Raw genomic sequence first — 10,000 nt, 5'->3', positions numbered from 1 at the left:
CTTTCTGACTAACGTCACCATTCAGAGACCCCAATTAAGCCCTGTCTCTCCGCGCTGCCGTGTGTGTGTGTGTGTCTGTGTGTGTGTGTGTGTGTGTGTGTGTGTGTTCGTGTGCGTGTGCGTGTGTGTGTGTGTGTGTGTGTGTGTGTGTGCGTGTGTGTGTGTCCACGTACACACCTGTGAAATCTGAAATAAACAAGCTGTAGGCGAACATCTGTAATAGAGCAGTAAAGGTGTCCACCGGGATTTGGGGTATAAAATAAAACTGCCCACAACCCCCCAGGAAGATGTGGCCCGGGTTAGGGTTAAGGGAGGGTTAGGGGGGGTTGTGGCCTCTGGGGCAAAGGGGGAAATGACCCTGACATGATGACACCTTGCTAAGTGAGGCTCTTGCTCTTTTCCCTAATAAATACAAATCGAGTGTTGCTTTGGTTTTTGTGCTTTACCAAATGGAGAAATATCACAAAGTTGGCTACGATGCAGATATGCTCAATACGATCTATATGCGTAGGAATATGTCCTGGTAGAAAAGGTAGGAAGGGTAAGATATAAACAGTTGAATATTCTAGAAAATGCAAATACATATATATTACGATTGAAGGCATATCAGCCAGAATTGTACACAATTTGAAAAATCTGTTCTGTTTTTAGTAATCACAGTTCTGTGATAAATATAACTATTGCCATTAGAGAATAAAGACGGACAAGTTAGTTTTATCATATTATTATTTAACACTTATAAATAACAATATGTAATCTCAGATGAATCCCTGCCCTCATTACTCTGAATAACCAAATCTCTGTTGGCCTCCTTGCAAATAATTATCAGATTATAAAGAAAAGTTTCTTCTAAACAATTCTAACAATTCTGTGTGGGTGGCCCTCTCTTGTTGCTGTTTACTGGTGCTCAGTTACCCCTTTATATGAAGACCTTATACTCTTCCTATGACTCACGTCCAATGTTCTAAGTACAATCACTCTACCGTTTATCTCTATCTCAATGAGTTGTGTTTGATGAGCTTAGTTTAGTATTTGAATGGTTAATCATCATCCCCTCTATGCTGGTAAAGAAAAGCTCCTGTAGCCTTTCAACAAACTCTAGTGCTGTACTCTCACCTAGTAAGTTTGAGTATGCTTACTGCAGTCACGTGCGTTGGAAAAGTGTGCTTGTTCTCAGGGGCCTGTGGGCGGTTTTAAGTTAAGGGAGTTTCTGCACGTAGCCTAAGGCTCCAGATGGACAGGGTTATGGTCAAGGTTAGGGTTAATAAGGTAATGGTTAGGGTTAGTATTGTAAGGGGACAGCGTTAGTAAAGTTAAGGTTAGTAAGGTCATGGTTAGGGTAAGTAGAGTTAGGGGTCAGTGTTAGTAAGGTTAGGGTTAGTAAGGTCTTTGTAAGTGTTAGGGGTCAGGGGCAAGTATTAGTAGAGTAAGGGTTACTGAAGTCCTAGTTGTTAGGCAGGTGGTTCCCAATCTTGGGGTCATGATCCAACACATGGTCAACTGACATGCATGTTGGGTCGTGGATCGTTTCACTCTTGATTAAGAGTGAAAGGTCTCACCTAGGCCCCGAATCTAAAACCTGACTACATAATGAATTTGACCTGCAAGCTGTACAAGTACTACTAAGTGTGGTACTACTTAGTGTCACGATCCTGCTGTTGGGTAATGTTAAGCTGGTGGGTAACTGGTTGTCCTGGTAACTGTGGGAGTGGCTCCCTTGATTGGCCTTGATACGGGTCACCTGGGGAATCCAAGATGGCTGAACAGACAGCATGGTGCCCACACTTGTTTCCCTAAACACCCTCTGAAAGAGGTGAAGGTGTTCCCCTTCTACAAGGACAGTACCAGGACTAGGTTCCTAAAGGGGGGACGTGACCACCCCTTTGTCGTGTATGTTTGTCTAGTGTTTGTCTATGTTATATGTCAAACTATAAACCCACCGGGACAGGCTACAGTTTGCTCCAATGCTTGGGCTATCCCTCAACACGTCAAGGAAGGACCAGAGCTCGCCAGGAACCAGGTGAGTCACTGCCCACGTGGCCGGACGCGAGTTGCCTGCCAGCTGTGGGTTTTACCACTTCTGTGTCTCGACTCCTGCCTAGACAGAGAGCCGGTTTGAAACTAACAGTGGGGTCGTGACATTAGAATGAATCACATTCAAGGGATGCCTCACCTATAATCAAGATGTGAAAAAGATAAAATGACATACATTACAGGTCACCTAAAAAATGTAGCCTGACATCACCAGACCAATTCGCATTTACGTATTTGTCTGGAATCTCTCGGTTCATTTAATGATTTCCAAGGGGTGTTATCAACAGGCACAGACCAAAATGCCTCTGCACACAATTGGATAGACTCACAACCAATCAGACCAATGATACGTGACACATCGCGGCAGCCATTTTGTTTGTGTATGAAAATGCCTCAGTGATGCTCACACAGGGCACTCCTCTGTACAGCCATCTTATTAAACCATATTAGAAGAACGGTTGTGATTGACTGGACCCAGGCCAGGTCTGGTGGAGATCTGTCCAAACAAACGGGGGGGGGCGGATGCATATGACAAATAATACACAAGCTCGCAGATTTGCTGGTTCCCATGCCAAAAAAGGTCATAGGCCTTAAAAAGGTTGGGAACTACTGGTACGGTCAGGGTTTACGGTTGTTAGGGGTCAGGGGTTAGGGTTTGGTTGCTAGTACCCAGTGGCTCTGTACACATAGATCTATTTGGGAGGCCTGTAGTCCTCCTATCATGGTACTGTAGCCTCGAGCCCTCGGGACTCGGCAGTAAATCAAACTGGGAATGTGGCAGAGGGCCTAATAAAGTTATTGTAATGATAGCGATCTTGGCATAATCCACCCAGCACAAATCTGGACGTTCTGCACTCGCCTCTGCCGAGACGCCTGGCGCTGCCAAACATTTCCACAAATATGCTTTTGTTCACGGCGTCCATATGTGGAGGAGAGGGAAACAGAAGGTTAGGGTGTGAACATTAATACCAGGGAAATGACTAGCCCCCTCCCCCCCGGTCTTTAAGAGACCAAATTAAACAAGAACAAAACTAAGACCAGCTTTCTGATCAGCGTTCATTTATACACTAACACATAATAACACTTTGTGTTAATGTATATTGTGATCCGTGAAAGGAGCAGGATGTGGCCTTGTGTTAAGATAATTCATGCGTTACTTGGGTAATGAGGGCCACCAATGCTAAGAATGTATGTACGCCAAGTATGCGTATCTGTGACAGGTGGTGGTGGATGTGTGTGTGCATATATATAATAAGATATATTTGATCATAGTTCACGTAAGTCCTGTTCAAGCTGCACCATGGTGGTTGCGACCACTGGCTGAACTTTGGTTGTTCCACAGCACCTGTAATCACCTGTGGCTCATCAGGGGGATGGGCTTCTCTGTCCTGGGCCCTCCTACCCGGTCAGCTTCCACACACTGAAGTCCAACCTCTGGTTTAATGTCTGGCAATAGACCGGACTCATGAGGTATCCTGAAAGGCATTGTCCCATTTGTATCAGTTTTCAACATTTTCTCCAAGTCAGCATATAAGCCCATAAGTAATTTAATTAAACAGTTGTATCATCAATTATTACCGGATCTACATTGATACAAATCTACAATCCAACAAGCTAGAATATTTTAGACATTGCAAACAAGAAACTCTTTGAGTTTTTGATATTTTTGCATATTGAATAATTCTTAAATCATATCTGATAGAAGTGCAATTAAAATAGGCAATCTAATTCCACCATGCCATAGTGAAGATAGGCCAACTTCTGGTTTCAAAACCTTATTAAACAGTTTGAATTATAATATACACTTTGGAGATTATGTTTGTACCTAGAAGCTCAAGTGTTGCCTTCATCAAAGGTTAGTCTTTGTGTTTAATGTTACCCAGTTTAACCTTTAGGTTTTAAATTCTTATTTTAATTAGATCTTTTATCAACTTTAATGAAAAATAACAAACATAGTTTAACTTTTTCATTTGTCAGCCATGAAGGGTGTCAAGTGAAATTAAAGATATTGTCATTGTCACAAACACACAAAAATTGTATATTCTCTGCTTGGAAAGATAACCTAACCTTATTTATATTGACTCATTACTCCCATAGAAAAAATGCTAACATATGTATGAGGCCTACTTATATGATTCTACTTATATGAAATTTGTCTTCCTTTATTAATTGATTGTACATTTAATTATATTTTATTTCTGTTGTCCTACATTACATCTAAATCTTGTCAAATTGAAACATTTTATACACGCCAACTGTTCCTGGGCCTATTTAGGTGGTCGGGAATCGCAAAATTTATGTGCAGGATAAAGGAACTTGTGTGTTTGTGGAGTCTAAAAAGTATTCTCCAGGAATTTGGCCAAAGCGTCCTCTTGTGGATTGAAGCACCATTGAACTATGTTGCCTTTTCTAAACCTGTCTGCTCTTGATCATTTTAAAGCAATAACTCACCGCCCAACCTCCCCACTCAACAGATGCCACTTGTGCATTGACCAAAACAAACTGAACAGCCGACCGCTGTGTGGTAGTTTCCAGAGCCTCTCGGGCTGATATTAGGGTTGAAACTTAAAAGGCCACTCTACCAAAGCTGAATCAGCTGCATCATCCATGTTAATAGATAAATCTAGCAAACCACCCCAATTGTGCTTTTTAATTATGTTATCAAGCAAGACAGTGGTGAATTGTAATTGTACTGAGCGAAAAAGATATACTACTACTACTTTGAAACACATTTGTGTTTCCTGAAGAATAAATAATTAAAATCAACTAAGAAAATAAGAAAGTTTCAATGAATGAAAAGTGTGGAGGGATAGCGTGTATGTGTGCATGCATGTGTGTGTAGATGTGTGTGTCGCATGTGTTACAGAGCACTAGCCCGTTTATAACAGCAGCTACTTATCCATCAACGGTCTGAGTTCTACCAGAACCAACATTGAGTGACTGTGGAAGGAAGATTTCACCAATTAGGCAATTAGGATTCTGTGTCATCCAAGTGGTAAACCATGTTAAACAAGTACTGCAATAATGTAGTCTATCACTTCTATTTCTATCAACTTAAAATGGGAAAAGCACATGCAGATGGTCCATTAGTCTCGACTCTATCCTTCTTCTAAACAATTGAAATTAATGAGCATTTTGTGATCCTCCACTGAATAATTTAAAAAAGATCTATGCACTCATTTTGGCTTTTCTACACCTTCAGACCCCTGGTTCATTTGAATAACCAGTGCCAGTATCTCCCCTACGTGCAGAATGTATGATGACCAAAGCGTTGCTAGTTCAAACCCCTACCTTTGACACATTATCGTACGGTGCAAGGGATTGTGGGAAGGCTTGCTTGCGGGCGGGGGACAGCGTTGGACTTCGGTTAACTTTGTGCAAATGAGTGCATAGTGCAGCACGCGTTCGGCCATGTGATTGGACAATCGACATTCCATGGGTGTATGGGAGTTTACAAACTCCCACAACTAGAAACTAGAGCGGGTACGGGGCGATGCCAAATGTAGTCAATCCTGAGACCACGTGTTTGGTGGGGCCCACCAGTTAATGGGTCTGAGTCATGTCCTGAACATTGTTGCTTTCCGCTGAGTTAACGAGAAACTTTCATTGTCAAATACTCTTCTAGGCGACCTGCAAGCCAGTCATTATGGGTGTTGAGTGCAGGGGCGGAGACGACCAACGCGCATCCTTAGCTGGCTTCGTCTTTGAGCTTGAGGGGCCCCTTTCGCTGAGAGCCCCCCGTCCCCTCCCCAGATCCTAACGACCAGGGGGCAGATGGACAATGGCAGATCGCAGCGTTATACGGCACGCATAGGAATGTTCACCTCGCTGTAAACACAAGCACACACTCTCCCGTGCTGGGTGTTGAGTGTGTCAGCTGACTGTCTCACCCCAGCCATCCCTCCCGTCCAATAGCGTGGTAGCACTATGTATTGAGGCGGGGGGGGGGGGGGGGGGGGGGGGTCAGCTTCTAAAGATTTATGCCACTCTTTGATTGGTGGCTCCCGGTTGTGCTTGCTCGTGGAATTTTTTTGTCGCTTTCTGTCACACATTACAATGATGGATGCGTGTTCTGTGGCAGTGGCCATCTTTGAAGACACTTTGGGTTTATTTGCTAAGATGGCGAGTGCAGGTTGTAAGAGACAGGCCCCAATCACTGCGCCTCCCTTGTTTTGTTTCTGTAAGGAGGATGGAGAGAGACTGGAGATAAGGGGGTTGGGATGGGGGAGGCGGTAGAGAGGTAGAAGGAGTTGGATTGCCTTAACAGCTGTGCCGGGTATGAATAACTCGTTAGCTGTGTGCATTTTAAGTCATCAAATGCCTCACCTCCTCACCTAACCCTCATTTACAACAAGGACAGGAGGGAGGTGCTAATTAAAGTGATAAAGAGAAGGAATCGTATCAAATCTTGTGCTTTCTCTAAAGGTATGGGGGTGGCGTTGGTGGTGGGTGGGTGATGGGTGTTGAGGAGTGTGTGTGTGTGTGTGTGTGTGTGTGTGTGTGTGTGTGTGTGTGTGTGCGTGTGCGTGTGCGGGGTAGGAGATGGTGGGGTGGAATGCAGAATAAAACCAACAGAAACATCAGTGGGAAGGTGCATTGTTTTTGCATTTAATTAATCAAGCCTTCTCTTCGACTGTAACTGTAGCCAATGGATGCCAAGGGACGATTTTTACTTGTCATAAAGGACTCAAGCTACCATACCTCCATTTCTGAGGTTCAACTCAGCCTGAAGTTATCTCACCGTTCAGAACTGAAGCACTGAAACCCCATGCTAGGTCAGAGGTTCAGAAAATTAGATGATCCAATTTCATTTTTGCTTTTTTTAGCTTTGATTCAGAAACAAGATAATTAGTTTGAGTTTCTGATAGCTACAAAATCAGTTGACAACATAACCCCTTGGCCAATGTAGGTACTGCAGCATCAATGTATGTACTGGCTGAATTAACATTTAAATGATCCAAAAGTTTAATTGAATACTATTTTTAAGTTAAGAAATACCTTCTTATGACTCACATTTAAACATTGGCTATACACACCAAGTTACATGCAAACACTGAAAAACTGCAGTTATGTTAAAATAAGTCAGCAGGGTTATTGATTTTTAATTGACAGCTTCACATAAAAAGTGGCATTCTGTATAATCAGAGGAAGGGTCAAAGGAAACTGAAACTATATCTTAAAGAAAAAAATACAGGACCCATCGTCATGGGTCAGTTCATATCTTCTCTATTGTGTTGCCAGTTGTACAGCACACACAACAATGGAACGCCTCATTCACACTATTCACCTAATAACCCCACCAAGTTGACCTCAGCATGGTGTTCATACATATTCTCACAGCATTTCAAATGGGCCAATAATAAGCTGAGTGGTGCAGCCTTTTGTGCCACAGGACTTCCTGCTATTGAAAGTGTTGCTGAATTATAATTCTCCCAATTCAGAACACCCTGCTGCTCCTTTTTCCACCTAGCCAAATCCAATGAATTATCTTAAAATAGCAACTTTTGACCCTATGATGGGCCCTAACTCTATTTCGGCTTCCCACACTCACAAAGGCTGACTCTCTCTATTTATATTTTTGGAAAACAGTGACTAACCAAATCTAATAAGAACATTAGTCATGTGTCGCCTAGTTAATATTTGTCATCTAATCTGTCATTTTGCCAACATTAATCATATCATCCTAAATGTCATTTATAACCTAGCAAGAGCTGGCCAACTCATCGTAAAATGTCATCCTAGCTATGTTAGTCATTGTATTTACCAACTAGCTAGCAGCCGTACCTCACATCAGTCAGCTAATCTTGAATTTACACTGTAACATTTACAGTTTATCTCAAATGTAATATGTTTCCTAGTTAGCTTCAGCCATCTAATATGTCAACTAGCTGGTGTTGTTGTGTAATTGATTTTAAATGTAATCTGTAACCCAGCTATTTTTGGTGACGTGTACGAAAAGCTCATTCAGTGTTCAATATCTTGTTGAAGTAGGAACTCTCACACACACTTCATCATGTTCATAATGTTGAACAGGACCCTTAATGGTCATCTGAATTAGCCTTCCATCGTTCATATGTAAAAGCCCTCCTATACGTGTTTAATTCATGGCTGCAGTGAGCTTAATTGCCTTGAGAGAGTGGGCTCATCCAGATTAAATGTATTCTGCTCATAATCAGAAATGTACAACTTTAGTATCTCAGACGCATTCTAAACAAAACCAGAGAAGAAGACGAACTGGCGTGTGTGTGTGTGTGTGTGTGTGTGTGTGTGTGTGTGTGTGTGTGTGTGTGTGTGTGTGTGTGTGTGTGTTGTGTGTGTGTGTGTGTGTGTGTGTGTGTGTGTGTGTGTGTGTGTGTGTGTGTGTGTGTGTGTGTGTGTGTGTGTGTGTGTGTGTGTGTGTGTGTGTGTGTGCTCCCGTGTGTGCATGTTCATGCTTGTGAGTGTGAATTTTAATTGTACTCACAGCAACACAAACACAGACTACTTTGACACACACTCGTGTTCCCTGAGGTATAAAAAATTTAAATCCGTAAATAAGAAAGTTTCCATAAATGAGGAGTGGGGTGGTGGTGACGCTATTTCCAAATGAAGAGCGAGAGAGGGAGATAGCAGACAGTGAAGGAGAGAGAGCGATACAGAGAGAGAGGGATAGAGAGAGAGAGAGAGAGAGAGAGAGAGAGGGAGGGGGGGACCAAGGGACTGTATTCCCTGAAGGTGGTTTATTATTCTATGTTAAAGTGAAACACAAGGGGGAGGAGAGGGGAGGGAGGGAGGGAGGGAGGGGGAGGCAGCGGAGCGTCAGAGTTGCTCTTTGAAGACATTAAGAAGCTGAATGCACAACAACGACCAGATGTTCTAACATGTCTTATTCATGCACCCACCATCATGTTTCCTATGTCCACGCCGTACACACACACACACACACACACACACACACACACACACACACACACACACACACACACACACACACACACACACACACACACACACACACACACACACACACACACACAAACATACATATGCGCACACACACACACACACACACACACACACACACACACACACACACACACACACACACACACACACACACACACACACACACACACACACACACATACTGACACATACAGACACACACACACACACACACACACACACACTCACAGTGAAAACAGTAAGGAGCGGCAATCCCACAGGATGTAGCTTGTGTTGAGTTTAAAAGGTAGAGATGTGTGTGTATGTGTATGTGTATACATATTCAGTGTATAATTTTACTCGTCTTTAAATGTTTGTGTGGCTAGTTACAGACACATACACAAATACACATATGTATGTGCACCTGTGTACATTTATCTGTACGTATATGAAAATGTTGTAGTCTTTATGAGGATGTGTATTTACATGTAATATACATGTTTTGCCGTTTTAGAGTGTGTGTGCCCGTGTGTGTGTGTGTGTGTGTGTGTGTGTGTGTGTGTGTGTGTGTGTGTGTGTGTGTGTGTGTGTGTGTGTGTCGTGTGTGTGTGTGTGTGTGTGTGTGTGTGTGTGTGTGTGTGTGTGTGTGTGTGTGTGTGTGTGTGTGTGTGTGATTGCGCGTGCATGTGTTCACGTGTGTGTGCGTGTGTGTGTGTGTGACTGTGTGTGTCTGTGTGTGCGTGTGTGTTTGTTCACGTGTTTGTGGGTGTGTGTGTGTGTGTGTGCCTGTGAATTGCGTGCCTTTGTGTGTCCGTGTGTATGCGTGTGTGTGCGTGCGTGTGTATGTGTGTGAGTGGCTGTGTGTGAGCGTCTATGTCCATGTGTGTGTGGTCTTGTTTTGTGGGCCAGTATTAGGAACGGGTAGCCATTTAGCAGCCCTCAAACTGCTCATGTGTTTTATGGAGGACTCACTCGGCAGCAGTCGAGCCCACTACCATACACACAGTAAACAGCAGGTTTAGAGGTCATCCTGCGTCAATAC

This window comes from Micromesistius poutassou, assembly GCF_964030765.1.
Source record: "Micromesistius poutassou genome assembly, chromosome: 8".
In the NCBI taxonomy this organism is placed as follows: domain Eukaryota; kingdom Metazoa; phylum Chordata; class Actinopteri; order Gadiformes; family Gadidae; genus Micromesistius; species Micromesistius poutassou.
Note: the sequence above shows the minus strand (reverse complement) of the source record.